Here is a 23,461-nt window from a genome sequence, read left to right on the forward strand (position 1 = left end):
CCTGACTTGGCTTTTCCATTGTAGTGTACCTGAAATGCCAGCAGTGGGAATGACCCAAAGTAGCATATATGAAATACAGACTCCTAACGTCAGATACAAAAATAATAATGCATACAAATGGGCTAATCATACTCAGTAAATCATAACCCAGGCACCTCATTTCAGGAAAGATGTAGACAAATTGGAGAAAGTCCAGAGAGGAGCAACAAAAATGATTAAAGGTCTAGAAAACATGAACTATGAGGGAAGACTGAAAGAACTGGGTTTATTTAGTTTGGAAAAGAGAAGACTGAGAGGAGACCTGATAGCAGCTTTCAAGTACATAAAAGGGTGTTACAAGGAGGAGGGAGAAAAATTACTCTACTTAACCCTTGATGATAGACAAGAAGTAATGGGCTTAAAGGGAGTGTTAGGCTGAACATTAGGAAAAACTCCTTAACTGTCAGGGTGGTTAAGCACTAGAATAAATTGCTTTGGGAGATTGTGGAATTTTTCAGGGATGATCTAGAATATGGTGCTTGGTCCTGCCATGAATGCAGGGGACCGGACTTGATCTCTCGAGGTCCCTTCCAGTTCTATGATTCTATGATAACCGTATCTGAATTATCTCAGTTGCGGCATATTCATATCATAAGCATATTTTCATAAAGAATATGAAACATAATGTCACAACTATAAATACGGAAAAGCTCAATTCTGTGCTTGGTTCCTCTCTTCCCATCCTCCTCCCCCACATCATTATTTGTAAGATTTCCACAGATAGGGTTTTTTATTATTATTCTTTATTTTTACTGGTCACATTCAGTGTAGAGAGAAGAGCCATAAAAATGAATCCTGTCTGTCACTAAATAGAAAGTACGGCTTCTGAGATTGCTGGTTCAGCTCACTGAACAAGACAAATCAGCAAAAGCAGATCAAGAGTGTTTCAAAAGGTTGGTAAGTAAGAGGGTAGTTGATGGAATATTTCATGAGTTACTTTGCTCTTTGGTATGTTACCCTACTCAGCAGGATGATGGGCCTGGCATAAAAAGCAAAGCAGAACTACAGTGGCTCTTTCATCTCCCCCTCAAGTTCTGCAGTGTACTATCAAAGTTCCCTAGAAATGATCCCCCTGCTTCCTGCACTTATGTCCATTCATTCCATCTCCTGTTTAGACAGCACTCCAGTTACGTTTTTGCAGCTAATGTAAAAAGACAGTTCCAGGCATACCCTTTCCTCTAATATTTGACATTTTGTAGTTGGGAGAGGTATGGCATCTGTCCCCTCCTCCTTGCTTCTCTCTCTCTCTCTCTCTCATTCATTGGTTGAATTATGAAGTTTAGTTACCAAAAAATGCAATGGATGGTTGAACATCATATGGTCGCCAAAAGCTTTGGTTGCACAATACGTTTGCCATTGATGGACATCAATTGAGTTATGTGCTGTGCTCAGTCTGAATCCTTTGGGATTTAGGAGGAGGAGGAGGAGATTCACTGTTGGTCTACCATTAGGTCACAAGATTTCTTCTGTCTTCTTTCCCAAAGTATTTATGCCACATGGATTTCTATGGTGGTAGAATCGGGGCGGAGGGGAGGCTACATAACCCCCTCATTACCTTTTCTGAATGGGATTTTCTCCCTCCTTCTCTCCTTGGCTAGTGAACAGTGCTGCCAGTCAGAACAAACACAGTTCTGGCTCCTTTAAAATGTATGACTAAATAGGAGCCTGCAGTCAAAAGGCCACATCTATCTTCCAAAATGTTTACCAGCTCTTTCCGAATGGCCTCCGTATTTATGGGGCCGCCACATGCAAGTAGCTGCGTAGGCTTCTTTTGTCTGGATTGGGCCCTTAAATTGGAAAACATTTCAGCCTATTAGATTCTCCTCGGGTCTTGTTCATACTGCACACAGACAAGGAAAACACTCAACATCCTTAAAGAACAATAACAATTGAAGCCCAATGAATTTAAACTATGTTCTTCTGTTCAGGGAATTTTGCCATCTAGGATTTTGTATGCCCTTTCTTCTGCCCCTGACTTTTGAGAGTAGCTATCTGAAAAACTTGGTAGTGAGTAGGAAAAACATGACACATTTGCCTGTGTTTTATGGCTGATTTTCCTTCTTCATTTGCATGCTTTCCTAGGCTCTTTTATTTTCAAACAAAAAATACTGCCATTCTTCAAACCCAGATGCTTTTGATGTGAACAGAGGCGAAATACGGCATAATAATTTCTGCAGCGGACTCCTCTCCCCAGCTACAGTTAAAAAGATAAAAATAAAGTGAAATAATTGTTATGTGCTGCAGCTCACAGGAAACACTGAAAAGCCTTTCTCACTTCCTTGGGATTATGTGGCCATCAGCATTAATGCTTATGGCACAAAGAGAGAGCTGTATCCCTCCATGTTCTTTCTTTTTGAAAATCATCAGTAGTCCGAGAGAGGCTGTTTGTGATTTGGAAACTATTGTTCTCCTTGCAGGTATATCCACTTTATTTTCTTTTTATAGGTATACATATTGTAGCAAGAAAAAGCAAATTGCATTTTCTTTAGCTATTTCCTGTAGACCTTACTCTTCCATGTGGGGTTATATGTTTTTATTTCTCTCCCCATTCTCCACTGCCCCAAGCTTATTTTTCAATCAATAGCAATCCCATTTCTGCCTGTCAGAATTTCCTATTTCACACACTAATATTTAACTCCATCCATGCCTGCCTTTTAGAAGCATGTAACAATAGATGGTGGCAAAACGTGGCAATTGGAGCTAATGGCACAACTCTCAGCAGTACCTTCCATCCACAACTCCGACTGAAGCAAGTTGGGAATGTTTAGCACTTCTGACAAATCAGTATCAAATTTCACTTTTAGCTTAGTCACTGCACCAATTCTTCATTATAAATAATGCATCTGCATGTTTCCCCACAGCTTCACCAAGCAGCCCTCTATGCAGTCTTTAACCGGCGCTCCCTCTTAAGTAGCTCATCTTATTTTAATATTTTCCCAGTTATATTAAAAGGTATACAAGCAAATGTATTCTCAAAAGTTGTGACTACCTGTGTGGCTATAGCTCATTTGGACTGAGTGACGATACAAGGTATGTTGCTGAATTGATCTGACAGACTTTAAAAAATGAGAGGCTTTTTTGCTTCTTGTGGCATATTGTATTCCTTTTGTGGTTTCATAAACAGCCATGGATATTTTTAGAAATGAAAGCCATTTCATGGGGAGAAGTTAGGCTTACTGTACTATTTGTAAATGGTATATAAGCAGAGCTCTGAAAAGGACTTGTTGTCTGAAGAAGCAAGAAACTAAAAAGAAAAATAATTACAGATAACTGGGGCACTAACTTATTTACTTTTCTTGAAACCCTCTGCACCTATCACGTTATTTCTGGGCACACGTTCATAAATAATTTAATGAGTCAAAACAAAAGTGGCTGCCATGAAACAAAACTTTGAACCCTCAAAAGAAGCTACAAACATTTGAGCTTCTTTGATTTTTTTTATGCTTGTGTCAATTGTCCCTGCTTCTGTGCACACTTTCATGTGCCTCCATAGAATAATTGCACAGACGAGGACACACCGACTCAAAGCAGCACCATGGGTCCTACGTTTGTTTATCACAAAGTACGGTGTACCCCAAATAGTACACGTCCCTCCCTCTATAACACCCATGTGGGTGAAACCAATCAGTCACTACACTCGCGAGTGAACTCGCACAGGAAAACGATAGAAGGTGAAAAGCACCCTCTCACCCATGGGTAAACACTGTTTGCAAAGTGACCACTCTATAGCTGACCTATCGGTCCTCATCCTCAAAGGAAACCTTCACAACACGTTCAGAAGATGGGCCTAGGAGCTTAAATTCATAACTTTGCAAGCCACTAAAAATCACGGATTGAATAGAGATAGTGGATGTATGGCTAATTTTGATCTTTTTTTTTTCTCCTGTCCCCATTGAATGTAGCTTTGAGCACTTCTCACTAGCATCAGAAGATACTCTTTCCTTTTCTCAGTAGGTGGACCTCACCCATGCTCAGCAATCCTTCTTCCCAGAACAGCATCCCGTCACGTTGTCAAGCTTTCCTTCGTAACCATGACAGCTGCTAGACATTTTCTTTTTCTAAATGGAAGCTAAGGTTCTGATATAAGCACTTTATTCCAGGGGCTCTAGGCATGAGTCTATAATGTTTATGCCTTAATCCAGCCCTGACTGCAGGCTGAAATCAGACTCCCATTAGAACACTTAAATGGGCGAGCATGGTCATGCTTTACTAATAGCCTAAATTTCCCTTTTCTCATCATAAAACATGACACGTGATCTTCATTTCTCTTCCATAGCCTGCCACCCCCGGTGAGCTGTGAAAGACAGAAAACAGGATTCAACTGCTGATCCTCTGTATAGCAATGTGTCACTACTCAGTCACTTGCATGGCTATCAAGTTGTTTAATGATCTGTAATAGTGCATTTGGCGTGTGTGTGTGTGTGTGTGTGTGTGTGATTCTTAAATGGGGTTACTGTCACTCTAGATTTGTCCAACACATGGTTTTCATTGTTCCTAATGAGATCTTCACAAGCTATCAGTTATTTATGTAGGTTAAGTGAAATACACAGAGTGGGGTTGTTATATTTAAACTCTGTACCTTCAAAATGTTAGGAAAGGAATCATCCCTGATTCCATGCCTCATACCCATATTATTTCCTTGTATCTGTTCTAAAAAGACTGTAAGTGACATTGCAGAGGGTTTAGAAGTGAAAAAAGAATTAATCCCAGTACTCTTGTAAATTACCTTGCAAATGGAATAGGATAACCAAATCGCATCTGCTCTCCCAGAATCTGAAGCATGGGAGACAAAGGCAGGAAAGAGATTTTCAACTTTATTTTGGTGTGTTTGTGTGAACTTTTTTCTACTGTAATTCACAGGTAAATGCAGGCATGCACTAGTAAAACTTCTCATACAAAGCTCACAATAGTAACACTTTTGATGCCACTCAGCTGCTGTCTCCCAATCCTTGTTGCTTGAATCCGCTGCCCATATTCTCCAAAACTGAAACTGGTGGCACAAGCCCAGTGAAGAAAAGTGAACTTTAACTCTCACTGGGAGGAGAGATCAGTGCAGTCAATTACTAAATGCTTTCTTGTGGCCTTTGCCCATTAGAGTTTTGCAGTGTGATGATGTGTCTAATAGTGTGATACGATTTGGATTGTAGACTAAAGGGAGGCTGAGATTGTGTCTGCTTTTGTCTTACACAGTCTCTAGCACCTTGTTGTTACTAAACAGATAACAAATACTAAATAAATCCTTTGCTCTATCAATATTCTATGAGCATCATTCAGAAACGCATGCAAGAAGAGTGAGCATTCCCATGACCTGTCTCTAAAGGCAATTGGAAACCAGGAGCAGAATAAAAAGACAAGCATGGGTGGTAGCGGAAGAAATGTGAAGTAGTCCTTTTAAAAATGAGACCACCATAATGCTCCTCTGTACATAGGGAACTTGGGCTACCTGTGGATAAATGCCAGTTAGAAAAGATTTAAGTACACAAGAAAAAGCTAAGACCACAAACGATTCAGCATTGATGTGATCTGGTAATTCAAGCTACTTTATTTTAGTTATTTGCTCCTACCTTGTTTTCCGCTACCCCATTACTCACAGTTTTAGTTTGTGACTCCACTGTGCTTTCCCCCTCTACTCATGATCAGGAGTACTGCAAGGTAAGGAACATTTGTAGAACAAAGAAGCAAATCTTGCTTCTTTCACTTTAAAAGTAACCAGATGGCATTAATCACACCAGCATCTCAGCAGTGTGTTGATTCATCATACAAAGTGAAGCCCTGAAAAATACCTAGTTCCATTTATGATTCTTGGCTCACAACAAAATACAGTTGAGTCCACTTCATGAAAACCACAGCTTCTTTCAGAGCCGAGAACCTACCAAACTCCCTTGAAGAATACAGTGACTTGCGCAATCATCAGAAAGGCAACATTTCACAAAGCAAACCTCTTCAGTTCTCACACCCCCTCCCCTCCGCCCACCCTTTCCTAGCAAGACTGTCAATGTAATGACAGCCAAGTTCCAACAATAGAATGTGTACCAACACCCTGGGTGTCTTGCTGTTGGGCGGAAACTGTATCTCAGTGCTCCTACTACTCACCATCCTACAAGCTACTGCTAGAGTAGATTCTTAGCACTACAATGGCTCCTAACATTCCTCTCCAACAGTGACTGGTGATGGGTAACTTCTCACCCTCAAAAGCCCTTCCCTATGGCTGCTCTTCTCATCATTTCACTTCCTGAAATTTTATGACATGTCCCTGCACCCTCTTGCTTAACTCTAAGTGAAAATTTGACCACAAAAAAAAATATTTCAGGTTGTTTTCCCATTGCCTAAAGACTGATTTTTTTCATGCCTGTCTACGTACTAGATAAATTCACGGAGGATAGGTTCATTAACAGCGATTAGCCAGGATGAGTAGGAATGGTGTCCCTAGATTCTGTTTGTCAGTAGCTGGAAACGGGCAATGTGGGTGAGATCACTTGATGATTACTTGTTCTGTTCACTCCCTCTGGGGGTACCTGGCAGTGGCCACTGTCAGCAAACAGGATACTGGGCTGGATGGACTTTTAGTCTGACCCAGTATGGCCGTTCTTTTGTAAATATTGCACCCTCTTGCACATTCGGAATACCACTTGTGTGCACAGACTGGGCAGAGGGATACCCGACTAATCTGCTTTCCCAATGCAAATACCTTTGATATTGACGATGTTATTGCACAATGTCAGTGCAATACGGTGGACACCTAATATACAAGGGTAGGGCAGACTTTTAAAAATGCATTGATTGGTGTCATTCAAAGAGTGCAAAGCAAGGAAGATGATTAATATACAGTCTTTTCTTTTTCAGATTTCTCAGGGGACATATTTTCACTTATTCACACCTTCTACTGTGGCAAAAATGGACTCTTTTCCACACCGAAAACCAGCAGCATAATGCCCATCTGATATATGCCTCAAGGAAATCGTATTTAAAATCTGCTGAAAGTAAGTCATTGAACAGCTTGGTTAAAGATAGCTTTAGTCATCTGTGTGACTATTTGTGGTACAAGAATAAGCATAAACTAATATTAGCAGTCTGGCTTTCGGCTACTGGAGAAAATACAAATGAGCTCTAATGCAGAATTTGAAGTTGTGATGTTCTGTATTGGTGTCAATGCATGCCTCAAATATTTCCCCCCGCCCCCCCCCCCCCCCCCGCCAACTATCCATGACATTGGACGTTCACGGCAATAAACTGTAAATCAGCAGTCCAGTTGTTGAAAGTATACAGCCAGAACCGGACGGAGGCATGGGCGAGCTGGGCAGCTGCTCAGGGCACCAACTGATGGGGGGCGCCTGATGGCAGCTGTCAGGGGCACACAGCTGCCATCAGGAGCTGCACGCCTGGCTCCCGCAGTACCAGCCCCAGCCCCGGGGCACCGGCCAGTAGCGCCCTTCTCCCCGCGGCTGCGGGGCCCTGCACGGCCCGACGCACGTGCCAGCAGTGCTGGCCGGACCGGGCCAGGCAGCACATGTGCCATGCGCCCCAGGGGCGGGCCCCGGGAAGCGCGCCAGCAGCCGTGACTGGCCTGTACATGCGCCGAGGGCCCCGGGGGGTGGGCCCGCGCCCCACGGGCAGGCCTGCGCATGCACCCTGCGCCTGGGGTGGTGCCGCGCGCCCGATCCCAGGGCGCCAAAAGGGCTCGGGTTGGCCTATGTACAGCATGAACTAAAGGACTATAAGTGAAGATTTAGATTCCAGTTAATGTTAGAATTAACTATATAGAAGTGGGGACTATAGACTGATTGTTGTTTTCTGTATTGTGTTCAGAGCTACTCTACCTTTGCTTTTATTGTGGTGGTAGCTGAAACATCCTGCAGTTCCTTGTGTCTTTAGACATGTGTAAGGCTTGGTCTGCTCTTGAAATTTATCTTTGCATACTTAAAATGGTGAAGAGTGGAAAAAAACACCCACCAGACTGATGTGGCTATGATGACATAACCCCCACCACCACCACCACCACGGGGGCAGACAGCCAGTGCTTCCATCAACATAGCTAACCTCCGTCAGGGAAGTGGTGTTCCTATCTCAACAGAAAGCCCTCTGTCAGAGTAGGCTGTGCTTATACAACCATGCTATGCCAACATAGCTCTTTTAAAAAATGCAACTACACTTTAAAAATCCAGTACGACAAAAGGCCAAACTGAGGCCATAACTCAGAACTCAGCTGCACCTGTACAGTTATCAGGTTACCCTGATGTGCATAGCAATGAGCATATCTTAGGACTGAGTTACGTCCACAATCACTTCCATATCCAAAAAGGAAAGGACAATAGAAACAGGATATATTTTAATGTTCTCGGGCAGTTTGTTTCTTGCAATAGCCAGCAAATTTCTAAAGGACTGTGGTGTCAGGGGCAGGGGAAAAGGAAAAGTTACATTATTTTGTTTCTACTCTTTTCCACAGAAATCCCTTCTGACCGCTTGTTAAATCTGCTTAAGGCTTGTCTGCACTACAGACGCATCTAAATGGATGCAGTGTATCTTCTGGGGTTCGAATTAGGGGAGTGTAGTGAAGACCCACTAATCTGAACTGAGAGCGTGCTTCCATCCGCACCAGTAGCTCTGCTCCTCATGAGGAGGAAGGGAAGTCAAAGGGAGTGTGTGCTCCCGTCAACCCTCCACTGTGTGGGTGGTGCCAAAACACGATTTACGATACTTTGACTCCAGTTACATAATTAACATAGCTAAAGTTGCATATCTTAAGTCAACTTTCCCCTTTAGGATAGATCTGGCCTTAAAGACTAGTTTTCATTGAGTTCCAGCATTGGGTTTAGTGTGTGGATGGTTTCTCTGGGGGGATTTCTTACAGTTTCTTTTTAATAAGATTTACATTGCTTATTCTGCTTCTACTTTCCACCAAGTTTTGAGTACAATTTCCTTAATACCATTCAGGTCCTTTACTAAAACCTCCTGAAACCAGTTGAAGGACTCTTATTGGCTTTGCTGTGGATCAGGTATCTCACAGAGTAAGATACTTCGGAGTGGAGCTGAAAATATTAATCAAGATCATAGAGGATCCCAACCTAGAAGCACCATGAGTTCGTTTTGTTTTGTGCATCCCGGCACTGTGTTTTCCCTATTCATTTTATTTTCATTTGCTGTGTCTGTATGATGTAGATGGTGAGCAACCTTAAGTAGAAATCATTTTGTTCTGAAATCTATCTAAAGCTCCTTGTGATGTTTTGGTGTTATATAACTATAATATAAATAATATTCATGTTGAGTCCATGTTCTTAGCTTCTATTTTGGGTTCATTTGAAAGTGCTTCAGGCTCTTTAGCTGTTTTAGAAAATCTTGCGAAAATTCACATGTTTATCTCAGTGACTTAAGCTATCTCCTCAAGTTTTCTAAAGAGATTTTTCATGAAGCAAGTGGATGGTTTAGGTGAGAGAGTATCTCTCATTCTCTAGTTTTTAAATTCAACTTGGTCTCCTGTGGCTTTTTGTACCAGATTCATTAACCTTGAATGTGAAATATTCTCAAGCAAGTTTCCTGATCAATGAATATTCAGTGGAGCCCTTTTATCACTTTCGGTAGATTTATCCTTAAAGAACTCAAACAAGTTAGAAAATAATAGGTGATTAAAACTAACAGGGCTTCAGAAACCCTAACTATGTTAATAAATGCTCTCCAACTGATCTCTTTAAAAAGATGATGATACTTTCTCTAAGGCTGAAGTTCAAATAATTGGACTGAATTTTTTGTTCTATTCTTTGCTGTTTTTTAGATAATGGCACTGTCTTGGCTAGTTTCCTGTTTTCAGGGGTTTTTATATATGTTGGCTGAGTTTTTTTCATCATCTCTCTTCTTTGGTACAGGATATCTGATCCTGTATCAGTTGAAAAAGCTTCTAAGTGGTTAGCAACAGCTTTTGGTTAGAGCAGTTTTTTAAATTATTTTTTGTCCTGTCGATCTGAGTTTTGGATCTTGGGCAATCTTGTATCTTTGTTCAGAAAGATCAGCGACAGCTTTGGTGTGATTTCATGGGTTCAGTTGCAGCCCTAGAAATGAGGCCCAGATTAACCAACGTGCACCTGGTGTATTTTCACAGGGCCCCCATCTCAAGTCTGGCCTGGCCGCCCCTCTGTCATGACAGAGGCGTAGCTGGACAAATTTGAGTGAGTGGCATTGTGACCTGGAACATGAGCTACAGCACCACTCAGGTTTGGCTCGGCCACTCCTCCACCATGACAATGGGACAGCTGGGTCCAATTTGAGTGAATGCTGTTGCAACTTGGTGTTACAGGGCCATTCAGGTTTGGCACCTGTCATTAATAGTGGGAGAACAATTCACCTGCTCCAGCTGGGTACAGATTCCATGGTTACTGCCTTTGCTGACATCAGCCAGCTTGAAGAGACCCACAAAGGCAAGAGCTGTGGGTTTAGGATTCCAGGATACCCCTGTCATTGGTGCTCAGGGAAAGGAGAGACCAGAAGCAGCCCCGTGGATGACCACAGGGCAGCGTTCCCAGTCCCTATGGGAAGGGGAGCTACTCCACAAACCTGGGCCCTTTGTGACCCACCCATCCCAGCAGGACTAGTATTTTAAAATGGTGCTTAAGTACTTTGCAGGCTTAGGATATAAAGCTTAATCAGTGAATATACCCTCTGATCACTCTACGCCATGTTTCACACAGGTGTATTCCTGTGCCTGGATGGAATAATCTTCTGAGAGAGTATAACATGGGGCAGCAAATAGCCTGAATGAACCCATGGTAACAGCAATTATGGTAAATGTGCTTACAGCCTGAATTTGACCACTTTTTTTCTCCCTTTCCAAAATAAGATTTGATTCTGACTGGATTTTGGGGAGACCAAAAGAAACCAGTGTGTGACACAGGGTACAATGCGGGACATCGTAAATTCACAAAGTCACTTGTGCTCTATGCAGAATAAAACCTCATAAAGGTTGCGTTTTTGTCATTATGAAATGTAAAATAAGATAAAAGATGTAAAAGCTTCCATGCACGGAGTCCCATTTTGTTCAGTGGAGTTTCACTCCAGGTCCACCCACACAAAACAACTTTCAAGATCTATGTCTTAGACCCTATTAAACATTGACAGTGTTCTTGTAAGATATTACAAGAGCCCTTGTGTAAATATCTTGTCTAAGTGTAATATTGGGACCCCTCTGTTCAGTGCAGACCTGTTTTTTCTGGTGTAGTGTGTGCTAAACCACTTTATTACATGTGTTGAAAAGCTGCTGCTTTTGTAGTCATGTGAGGGTCCTTGGGCCACCCACTGTCATGGCTAATTAAATTTCCAGAGGGCTGGGTTAGTGTTGTTGACAGGCAGAACTGGGGAAGTTCAAAGAGTTTTAGAAAGTCTTTAGAAGTCTGTTTTTCCTGTTGATTAAAGGTCTAGAAAACATGAGCTATGAGGGAAGACTGAAAGAACTGGGCTCGTTTAGAAAAGAGAAGACTAAGAGGGGACATGAGAGCAGTTTTTGAGTATCTAAAAGGGTGTTGTAAGGAGAAGGGGGGGAAATTGTTCTCCTTGGCCTCTGAGGATAGGACAAGAAGCAATGGGCTTAAATTGCAGCAGGGGAGGTTTAGGTTGGACATCAGGAAAAATGTCCTGCCTGTCAAACACTGGAATAAATTGCCTGGGGGAGGGGAGAAGGTTTTGGAATCTCCATCACTGGAGATATTTAAGAGCAGGTTAGACAGACACCTGTCAGGGATGATCTAGACGGTGCTTGGTCCTACTCTGAGGGTGGAGGACTGGACTCGATGATCTCTTGAGGTCCCTTCCAGTTCTAGTGTTCTATGATTCTAGTACCTGTTTATTTGTGGGCAGGTATCTATTCTCCCAACAGCTCTGTGATGTAGAGCACTACTATTCCCATATTACCAATGGGAGGCTGAGGTACAAAGGGATTATTGTTATTTATCAACATTTATCTGTATTGTGGTAGCACCTACAGGCCCTGGTCATAGCCAAGGGCCCCACAAGTACATAACAAAGACCATCCTTGCCCAGGGAATTAACAGCCTAAGTGTAAGACTAGAGACAGTAGTTGGTACAATAGTCAGACAGTATCAATGCAGAGTGGCAGTGGGACAAAACTGATGAGGAAGAAGAAGAATGGTCACAGTGCCCCAGAGGCCTAACCATTGCCTAACTCAGGGTATCTCTACACTGCCACCCTAGTTCGAACTAGGGTGGCTAATGTAGGCATTTGAACTCGCAAATGAAGCCCGGGATTTAAATAACCCGGGCTTCATTTGCATGTTCCCGGGCACCGCCATTTTTAAATGCCCCGTAGTTTGAACTACCTGCCCGCGGCTACATGCGGCACTGACTAGGTAGTTCGAATTAAAGCTCCTAATTCGAACTACCATTAAACCTCCTTGCAGAATAAAATAAATAAATAAACCATAACATCTAGCTAGACTAAAATAACAATTGGGTTTTCTGTGAGACATATTCCTCCTTTAAGCAGTACTCATCTCTTTTGTTCTGTTTAGGTGTACTCATGTTTACAACACAACTAAAGAATATGTCTGTAATATTTAAATTTATTTCACCTCAACAACTGAAAATCAAGATTAGGAAGGTGTGATGGGATGTCCGTCCCCATACAAGGCCCAACTAAGTAAAAAGGGCCAGTTAACCCTGTGATGGACTGCACATAGAGGAGGGTGAGGGCTGATCAAACCTAATGGTTGATGATGCTCAGTTGAGAGAGGAGTTGGGACAAGCAGAAAGAAAGGAAGTTGGTGGTAAGAGGAGGGCTGCAGTCACTCACTAGAGTGGAGGGAAGTTGGCAAGAGACATGGAGAAGATTTAGGAGGGAGTAAGTTCTGAGATCCTGCCTGGGAATACAGACTGTGACAAGAAGCCGGGAAAACCAAAACAGGAAGCTCCAGTGGTAACCTGTGGGAGAGGAGTGAAGATGGCAGAGCAAGAGAAGAGAGTTGGGAGGTAGCCCGACAAAGGGGTCTGTGACTGTGTATACAGTGGCTGTTAGGCCCTGAAGTGGAACCCAGGGTGATAGGTGTGCCCCGGTTCCCTTACCAGCTACTGGGGAAGTGTCAAAGTCTGGGCAGTGGAGCAGAGGACTGTCTCAGACACTCCATCCAGCCATACTTGGTTACATTGGAAGGGGAAAATGAAAGTGCCCCAAATGGAGGACCAAGCCAAAAAGAGGGAGCAATTGAGTCCAGAGAGGGGGGGGGGGACTATGGGTTCACCAACAAGAGGAGGGGGCATCAGACTGGCTGAAAGCTAATTCCCAGATGGGCCAGAAGGACATGCTCTGGAAGACAGCAGCAAACTGTAGGAGATGCAGTTTGTCTATGAGCTATCATTTATAGTTCTGAACACAAATAAGGATTCTTAGCTATTGAGCATATCTGCTGGAGTAATTTGATTGATGATTAGACAAATACCATTTTGTAGATTTAGCCAGTCTCCTCTTAAAACCACCATCTTAAATCCTTAACACTTAATCACAGAGCTGAGCTGTTATCAGCAAGCACTACTTTGAGACACGTTGCTGGCTGCTACTTGAACGTGGCATGGTGAATTCCAGGGACTTGAGGAAAGTATGGTATCCTTTTGTGGCAATAGCGAAAGTGTGAGGTGAAAGGATGGAATGAAAGGCAATCATTAGAGAGGCACCAGACACAGATAAGATTTCCCTTCCTTTACTCTTCCAACCCAGACTTAGTGGGCTTTTACTCTGAAAACTCAGCCGCCACTGTGTGATATTTGAGAGATCTTTTTCAGGAATCTATCTCAGCTTACCAAAGTTCCAGTCTGTGGTTTGAGAGAACGAGACAAAATAACAGTGCAGTGGCTTTACATGTGCCTATATATTAAATAGCATTTTAAAAATCATCCCAGTTTCGTGATTGCAAGACTTTTTTATGTAAACTGCAGTGGAGATTCCAGGCACGAGAATATTCAAGTAACCTTTTTTTAACTCACCATAACAGTCTCTGGAGCAGAGTTGTATTTCCTCTGATGGTTTTCATTTCTTGAAGACAACACTATTAGGATTTCCATGTATGAATGTCTAAATTATAGGGAAGGAGTTGCATGGATTTGTTTGGGGAGTGTGGAGAGAAGAAATGTTAGAGCCTCGTCTGCACTTTACCTTATTACATGGTCCCAAAATAAAGTAGTCAGGACATGAACACACACACTGGTGACATTCACTGCATCTGTAGGCTGTGTGCAATGTCCTGGGTTTTATTTGAAGAACTGAGCAGTGTCCTGTAACCCGCTAGTATTCGCATTAGTTTTATAACCCAACTAATTTTGTGTCCATGAAATGTCAGTTTATACTTTAGTTTGATTATGACACAGACACATTAGCTCTAGCCAGGAACACTGGAATAATTTTTATAGTGGGGGTGCTGTGATCCATGGAATCAAATTGTAACTCCTATGTATAATGGATCCACTTCGAGCCAGGGGGTGCTGCAGCACACACATACCCCCACATCCCTAGTTCCAGCACCTATGGCTCTAATTTTCACTAACGTGAATTGGCTGATGTCACAAGAATAGATTTACCTTAGATACTCAGAGGTTTGTGTTGATGGGGACGGCTGCTATGAAACTTCCATAGAAGTATACAAAGCCAAAAAGAAATTCTCAGTAGTGGAAGAGCAGTCTTGTGCAGTGGGGAGAGCAACAAAATATTAGTTAAAATGTGATTATATTTAATTTCAGGGAGTTAAAGGTATCACAACTGGTGATTACAGGGTGTCAAGATAGCAGTTCGGTCAGCAGTAAATCTGGGTCTCATTGGCAAATGGATGGTATTTCCTACCCAATGGAAGCAGCTAGTAGCAATTTAAAAGAGGAGGATGAGAAGCAGTAAGCTCCACACTGAAGCCCTGCAGAGCTTGGACAACATGTCATAACCTGTGAGGAGAGGTAAGATGATGCAACAAGACCTCTCTTCAGCAGTGTCAAATTCAGCCACGTTCAGCAGATACATGGAAAGATTCCTGCTGTTACAATCAGGCTGAGCTTGAACGACGACCTTAATTCTGTAATCTGGGTGAAGGCTTCTGTGCTCCTCCTCCATTTTCTGAGGTAATAGATTGGAGTTGAGAATTCTCAGCCCCTGTTCTCCCCATGGACCTCAGCACCACCAGTTTGGTCTCTCCCCTTGCTGCTGCTCCCCCCGCCCCCACACTCCGCCAGCTTACAAGTGGTTGAGGCTAATTCCAGTCCCACTTGCTTTCCACCTGCCCCTCATCCACACCAGTCTCTTATTGCTTTGCTTAGAACCCCTTGTCCTCAGCTTTTTTCCAGCTTCAGGCAACAGAGGGAGCTGGGTAAGTCTCAAATACAATTTTGAGGAGTAAGAAGAGGTTCCTGGCCCAGCAAGGACACAGGGCCTGTTGGGATTATATATCCCAACTCAACTCCTCCACCTCATGCACAAAAACTCTCCTTTTTACAAATTAGGTCCCTGAGATTCGCTTTTTGCCAAGGAACATGGTTAATGCCAATGCTGTGTGACATTTCAGGTTGGGATAGTTTCTTAAGGGTTAAAAATAAAACCAGACGGCCAGGTGTCAGAATATTCCTATGCAGTCCACAGCTCTTAAAGAGCCACCCTGAAAATCTAACTGATTATTTGTATTCTAATTCTTATAAATCACACTCATCGGCATATGCAAGATAAAACAGATAAATTAAATAAGTATAGTTCACAAGTTGGCCTTAAGATAAATCAGAAGAAGTCAGAAGTCATGACTCTGAACACTACAATACAAACCCCCATCAAGATCAGTAACAACGATCTTCCTTTTACTGATAGATTTGTATATTTGGGTAGTATCATCACCCCAGATGGTGGAAGTAAGCAAGACATTCAGAATAGACTGAGTAAAGCATGAAATGCCTTTATCAGTATGAATAACATCTGGAAATCCTCAAAGTGCAGCGTGCGTACCAAGCTGAAACTATACAACTATACAAATTGTCTACATTCCATACCAAGAATCTTAGAAGAATAATCAGGATATTTTGGCCAAATAAAATTTCCAACGAAGACCTACTGTCTCAGTGTAAACAAGAAGACATGGCCACTATAATTATGAAAAGACGTTGGCGATGGATAGGTCATGTGTTACGAAGAGAAGACGGATCTATTACGAAAATTGCACTCCACTGGAAACCAGATGGGAAGAGAAAGAGAGGAAGACCAAAAACAACCTGGCGCCGAACGGTAGAACAAGAATTAAAAGACCATCATCACACTTGGGGAACAATAGGCGCTTTGGCCTGCGACCGACAGAAGTGGAAGGACTTTGTTGCTGCCCTATGTGCCATTGGCGTAACGGGCAGTAAGTAAGTAAGTAATTCTTATAAAACTCTGTGGGTGCAGGCCCAGAATGGGAAAACTTGTCGCCAACAGACTTGCTACTGCACACGCACACTCGGACATGCTACCTCAATACCCCACTCTGACCAGAGTCTGAGAAAAGAGATTGACTTAGGTCCTGGAAGGACAAGAGACTTGAGCTTTCTCAGACCCATTGGGGCAAGGAAACTCTGTAGTTTGAGAATGTGCTGTCACCGGCTGCCCAAATGGTCACATCCAGAGGGGTATATCTGCCCTCAATGACTTCAGCTACCACAATAGCATTTGGGGAGGTGATCACTCAAGTATCCAGGGAGATGGGGGGGAAATCTTGAGACTAGGCTGATTTGCACAAGAGAACAACTATGTCACAACCTAAATTGCACCTTGAAGCAAATAGAATTAAGGCAGCAGAGTCTTTGGTTGTACAGGATCTCTGTGGCTAACACTGCAGAACTGTTAAGCAGCTGAGTTATGCCAGAGCTAGAGCTTTCCATTAAAGTAAAAGTGTAGATTGGGCTGCAGTAACACAAACGCAAAGACATAGGCAACTGCGGTAAGTTCCACAGCAGAGAGTGTTATAATCTCTTTATCAGATCCAAATGAAAAATCAATACCACTTGAAAATAGAGAAGCATTCAGAGATCCAGAAATGCTCTGAAATTTCAAACGTCTGGCATAAAAGTTTACAGTATATGATTCTGCTCTTTCATGGCAAGAGATACCACTCTATCACATGGCCGAGGGTCTCAATTCAGCAAAATATTTAGTCATTTGATATCAGCAGTACCTCAACATATGCTGTAAGTACAACCCATGCGCTGTCCTGAATCTGGACCTAGATCTCTTTTGGGCATATAAAAATGCTTCAGTTATGTATGAGTCAATAGGTAGCTTTAGTTTTTAGAAATGTTAACAGTGTGGGCTTGTCTATCTAGTCAGCATAATGGTGTTTGCTCACCATTCCAGTGCCTCCTGCTGGTGGACTTGGGACTTAGCATGGTAGTGCGCCCTCTTTGGGTGGCGCTTCACCACTGTCACTCCTGCTCTAGGACCCATATTTCACCAAGGATCACAGCATCCTCTTCAGCAATACAGCCCTCAGATCATGCCACACACTGCTCTCCCCCTTCTGGGCGGGGAGGGGAGGAGGATGGAATGCAATGTACCGTCGAGACACTCCCTTTAGTGGCCAGCTACAATCCATTATCCATCTTCCACATCTCTCCACCATCCTCTTGCTTGTGAGGGCTTCAGTATGCAAACCATAGCAGCCAGCCAGGAGCTGCCTCTTGCTCCCCTAGACCAGACTAGCAGCACTGCTCTGTCCAGGGTGCTGACACGTTTCTCAATGCTCCAGAGACCTCGTTCTTCCTCCCTGGGCTCCCAGCAGAGAACTCCCTTCCTCTGCTTCTTTTTATATGGGCCTGCTTGGCCCTGATTGTCTGCTTCTTTCAGCCCTTCTCTGATTGGCTGCCTCTGGCACAGCCTCCCTAAGGCTACTTTTCAACCCTTTTCTACCCATGAAGGGCAGCCACTTCATTATGTTCATTTAATGTGCGGCAGGCTAAAGTGCTGTAGATTTACATCCCAGCTGGCAGTGCGCTAACAGACCATGTAGATGAGCACCTGTCACTTAAACTGGTGAGGATTTTATGTCATTTCCCATATATACTACTCATGCACATGCAGATTTGGGGGGGGGAGGGTTCCCCAAGTGATCTATATTTTAAACTATTTTTTCAACTTGATTTTGGAATATAAAGTGTTAACTTTTTTTTATTCCTTTCAAAAGGTGTCAGTTCCTCATTTCAATGCCCCCCAAATAATAGCAATACAATTAATGAACATAATAAGGAATTCATTCTTGCAAATAGTGTCAATTTGCCAGTAAATCTCTTATACTACACTATGGATGTAGAGAATATCATTACCGTTGTCAGCTGTTCATATTTTTGCTTACACACATTTGCCATTCTGGACAGATGTCCATGAATTGAAACCAGTGACATTTTTGTAGCTAAAGGTGTGCTAGTATTTTTCTGTGTTTTTATCAGACACAATATAACCACCAAAGTCTTTCTTAAGAAAGGCTTATGAATTCTTAAAACAAATGCTTAATGGTACTATAGAATAAAGATGATAGAAAGCCATTTTAATGAAGCAATTGTGCAGGGTGCGTTCTAAATTTTTCTGTAAAGAATTGTATCAGCCAGGTACACTGCTTGTGTAGTCATAGCTACTTCTGCAAAATAGATGTAAATGTTGTATAACTTGGTAGTATTTTCCACTCACTCTGAACAGCTGTAAATGACTATGTGAGATGGAAGATGTGGACAATTAATCCTTTTATCTCTCATATTACATAACACTATTTAAAAATTCAAGATTTCTGAGTGTCAAACATGCCAGTTTTACATAGAAAGTCTTTCTTACCTCTCTCTCTGATATGTTTTGAGCCTCATGAAGCAGAAATAAATCTGAGATCTCATTTTTCTTGTGTGAAATTTTGTCCATTTTTCCACCACCTCCAGTTTACATATCTTGCAGACTTCGTTTTGTGGGAATTCATGAAAATGTGTTTCCAACAGAAACTGACAGTAGTTTACAAAAGCACTTAGGCATCTGCTTTAAGTCCTCTCCAGTTCAAGGCAGTATCTCATTAAAGGCTTAACTGTAATGCCCATAAGTCCCATTAACTTAGAATGCTGGAAATTAAGCATGTATTTAAGTGGTATCATAAATGGAGGCACTTTACTGAATTGAGGTCATGAAGGATAAAATGAAGTGGAAGTTAAGTTAGCCCAAATGAACCAGGACTGAGAAGAAGACAATCCATGTTTGGAAATAGCCAAGTTTTCCTTAGGTAGTCTATATTAATTACTAATAGATGTGAGTCTCTGTGTTGGTCATTGTAAATACTATAGAGATTCTAAGTAATTGCTATATGTTTTATTTAATTACACATTTTATTTCCATTACTCAGGCTGCTGCTCTTTCCTTAATAATTCACCACCTTGTTACTTGGGCAGATGAGTTTGAGCAATTTGTGACCTTTCATATCTATATGCTATTACAGCCTAGTGAAGAAAAAGCTGAGTGACAGCATTAACTCCAGTTCCCTTACTGTTTGTGGTTTGTCAACTCAAATGCAAAGCAAATCTAATCTGATGGATCTGGTTGTTTAATTTTGCTTCCTCAAATATTTTGCAAATGTGCACTTGGCAAAATGTTTCTTCAAAAGTGGAACATATTTAGAAATGCTGTAAGAAGAGGATGAAAAGTCTTTATTGTAACTGGCTGAATGCTGTGGGATGCACTTCACATGGAGAAAACAGAGGAAGTCTTAGTTAAAAGAAACCAGTTGTTTACTGCATCAGATGTGGTTTAATTTCATAGATTCATTTTACTTACTTAGTCCACCCTCTAGACAATAGAATTAAGTGATATTCTTTTTTAACATTTTAAATCCATTAACATGTGATATAACTCATTAAAAATATTTTTCGGTTTCTGGAGCTATGCAAAATGGGGGGTGTACCATATAGGTCTGAAAGTAAAACATTTCCCCTCTGAAAAGGATAACAATTTGCCTTTATCTTTCACATTACCCCATGAGTCAAGTGGTATCAGCAATGTTAATCAGACATTTAGAGTTTTCATGTTAAAAAATAAATAATCATTCAGTGTCCCATTGCCAACCGTTGGATGTATTTGTCTACAATGGCATGTGATCCTTCTTTGTCTGCAATTAGCAATCTCACCATACCACCCCCTCCATAAATTTGTCAAGGTCAGTCTAAAAATCATTGATCCCCTTGGAAGATTCCAAATCTTAATCCTCAGTAGGCTAGAAAAGTTAATCTGATTTAAAGTTTAAACTTATCGATAGCCAGTTATAGGCATTTGGTCTAGTGCCAGCATTGGCCCTTATTTAAATAACTCCTCCCCTTTCCCAGTGTCCACCTTGCAATTATATTGCCCTTCAGTCTTTATTTTGTTAGGCTAACCAATCTAAGCTCCATAATTCTTCTTGTTTGAGAGAGATTCCCATTCTTCTGACCATCCTAGAACCCTTCTTTTCACATGTTCAAGTTTGAATTCACATTTCTTAAGCATGGGACACCAGACTTAGACACACTATTCCAGATGAGGTCTTCACGAATGCCTTGGATAATAGTAGAAATACTTCCCCATCTCTTCTGGAAATACCTCACCTGAGGCATTCTGGGATTGCATGACTACATGACATTGATAGCTCATAGATCAGACTATGATCATAATGGCCCCTTCTGGTCTTAAAGGCTGCAAGAGCCAAAGCCCATTAAAGTTGATGGAAGCCTTTCTGCTAACTGGGCTTTGTCTGGTTTCTGAGTGTATTTTTATGAGCTGTCTTTGTTTTTAATTTGAAGTCTTTAGAAGTGGAAACATTTTGCATGCAATTTCAACCCCTTTGTCCATTAGATGCCAAAAGCATGGCATTTCTGAAAGTCACTTCTTGTAGTCCTTCACAATGGAGTACAACTTCTTATTCTAAGAAGGTTCTGATTTTGTATAAAGAAAATACTCAGGTGCTAAGTATCAAATTTATGTATGCATTTATTCTTGTCCATGAGATGAATGTTGTTCTTTGAGGAAGACTGTGCTTTCATAGGCCGATGATCACTCTCGTAATATTTCATATCCACTTGGAGCAGATATCAAGTGTTAAAAGTTACAGTTGCTATCAGGAGCAAACATGGTGATGGTTTGGTAGTGTAGGAGGTGCTGTGTTTATTTGGTTAGAACAAAAAGTCTGGCAGCCAGCTGGATTCCGAATTTTAATTCATAGTGAGTCACACTGTCTCCTTCCTTAAAGTTTGTTTTCTTTCCTTGCTTAAGTCCTTCTTTCCTTTCCCATCTGGGTGTGTTTTTATTGCTAAAAGTGGCTTTCTGGCAAGAAGGACCTTTATGAAAGTCTGATTTAAAGATTAATTCTTGCCTAAATTGAAGAAAGCTGAGAGAACAGAGCTAACCGGCTTCTGTTATACACCGCTTCTCTTGTACAGAGGTGAGAGAGTTCTCATGAATCAGAAGTGGTTCTGTTTTCTCCAAGAAGTAGATATTCTTGGGTTTTCTGATTGGTTACTGTATATGGAGCATTGGCAGTGGGGGATAACACCACACTTTGACTTAGTCTATTTCAGCACAAATTTCAGCTGTGGCCTTTAGTCCAGTTACCAGTGTAAACACTGGTCCTGTGGCCCCTTAAAGACTAAAAATGTATCGGGGCTGAAAGCTTTTCTGGGCTGCAGCTCACTTTGTCAGATGAATGAAATGGAAGCTTCAGTATGGCAGGGATTTATACATATATGCAGGGATGGGAGTGTTATATTACTATGTGGAAGATCAGTGCTAATGAGGCTAATTCAGTCAGGGTGGATGTGACCCACTTCCAGCAGTTGATAAGAAGTTAAGAATACCTTAAGGGGGAATTGTAATTACATGCTTGCATGTATGTATAAATCCCTGCCACACTGAAGCTTCTACCTCATGCATCTGATGATGAGATAACATGATCTTGGCAATTAATTGACCTTTCACTATCAGTGGTAAATAGGCCAATGGTGGGAAGATGAGAGTTGCTATAGAGAACTTTTTTCTGGGTGTCTGCTTGGTGAGTCTTGCCCACATGCTCAGGGTTCAGCTGATCGCCATATTTGGGGTTGGGAAGGAATTTTCCTTCAGGGTAGATTGGCAGAGGCTCTGGAGGTTTTTTGCCTTCCTCTGTAGCATGGGCCCGGGTCACTTGCGGGAGGATTCTCTGCATCTTGGGGTCTTTGAACCATCATTTCAAGGACTTCAATATATGAGATATAGGCGAGATGATTATTCTAGCAGTGGGTGGGTGAGATTCTGTGGCCTGCATTGTGCAGGGGGTCAGACTAGATGATCATAATGGTCCCTTCTGACCTTAAAGTCTGAGTCTATAAGTGAGCTGTAGCTCAGAAAAGCTTATGCCCTAATACATTTTTAGTCTTTAGTGTTCCACAGGACTCCTCGTGGTTCTTGCTGAAACAGACTAACATGGCTACCTCTCTGAAACCAGTTACCTTCTCTTACCTCTGTTGCCTTCTCTTCTCACATCACCCAGAGGAGCATTAACAATAGAATGCCCAAGTATTCTTTATTTGAATGTCTGGATCTTAGAAGATGAAGTGTCTACAACAGAAAGCAACCTCTCTTTGGGGGGAAGTTAGGCTTTTGACATAATCTTTGGTGCAACTTATGAGTTACATGTGAGCTATAAGACTGTTGACACACACAGAGTATGGGGTTCTGATGACTCTTGTCACCATGAGAGCAATGCAGAGGTGTTTCATGATGTCATAAATGCACTGATAATTGGTTCTGGCTTTCTTTCCAGCTCAAGAAAGGGTTTCAAGCTTACCAGGAAAATCTTGTTCTGCTTAATTTATATTGTGGCTTGGATGGCTCAGGATATTTGGATTTAAGGGCTATTGACTTTTAAGTCAGTGTTTTGAGTCTTCCCCAAGTTGAGGCTGATCAAAAGTTATCAATGTGAGCAAAAAAATTAATTTGGTGATCAATATGAAATGTATGTCAGGTCTCTTTATTCCAAAATCCCATTACCAGTAATTCCTCTAAGTGTCAGCCTCTAAATTGAGGCCAGAGACCAAATGAGAATAGAGAACACTTTGGCTGTGTCTACACTGGGCCACTTATTCCGGAAAATCAGTCGCTTTTCCGGAATAAGCTGCGAGCTGTCTACACTGGCCCTTGAATTTCCGGAAAAGCAACGATGCTCTACTGTTACAAAATCAGCCGCTATTCCGGAAAAACTATTCTGCTCCCACTCGGGTATAAGTCCTTATTCCGGAACACTGTTCCGGAAAAGGGCCAGTGTAGACAGCTCAGTAGTCTTTTCCGGAAAAAAGCCCTGATCGCAAAAATGGCGATCGGGGCTCTTTTCCGGAAAAGCACCTCTACATTGGCCACAGACGCTTTTCCGGAAAAAGGGCTTTTCCGGAAAAGCAGCCTGCCAATGTA

General features: G+C 42.0%; 1 protein-coding gene across 8 annotated transcripts in view; it reads left to right on the plus strand.

The window, feature by feature from the left end:
- Positions 1–23,461, plus strand: part of OTUD7A (OTU deubiquitinase 7A) — a 229,788-nt gene that overhangs the window by 99,381 nt on the left and 106,946 nt on the right. For 6 of the 8 annotated variants that reach the window (XM_075897702.1, XM_075897704.1, XM_075897703.1 and 3 more), the window contains one exon: positions 6,883–7,019. The gene's annotated coding sequence lies outside the window, so the exon portion shown is untranslated. Of the gene's footprint in view, positions 1–6,882; positions 7,020–10,715; positions 10,809–22,822; positions 22,973–23,461 lie in introns of those variants that run through there. The other 2 variants (XM_075897705.1, XM_025178331.2) reach the window with 2 other exon arrangements.

Source organism: Pelodiscus sinensis, chromosome 14 (assembly GCF_049634645.1).
Source record: "Pelodiscus sinensis isolate JC-2024 chromosome 14, ASM4963464v1, whole genome shotgun sequence".
Lineage (NCBI taxonomy): Eukaryota > Metazoa > Chordata > Testudines > Trionychidae > Pelodiscus > Pelodiscus sinensis.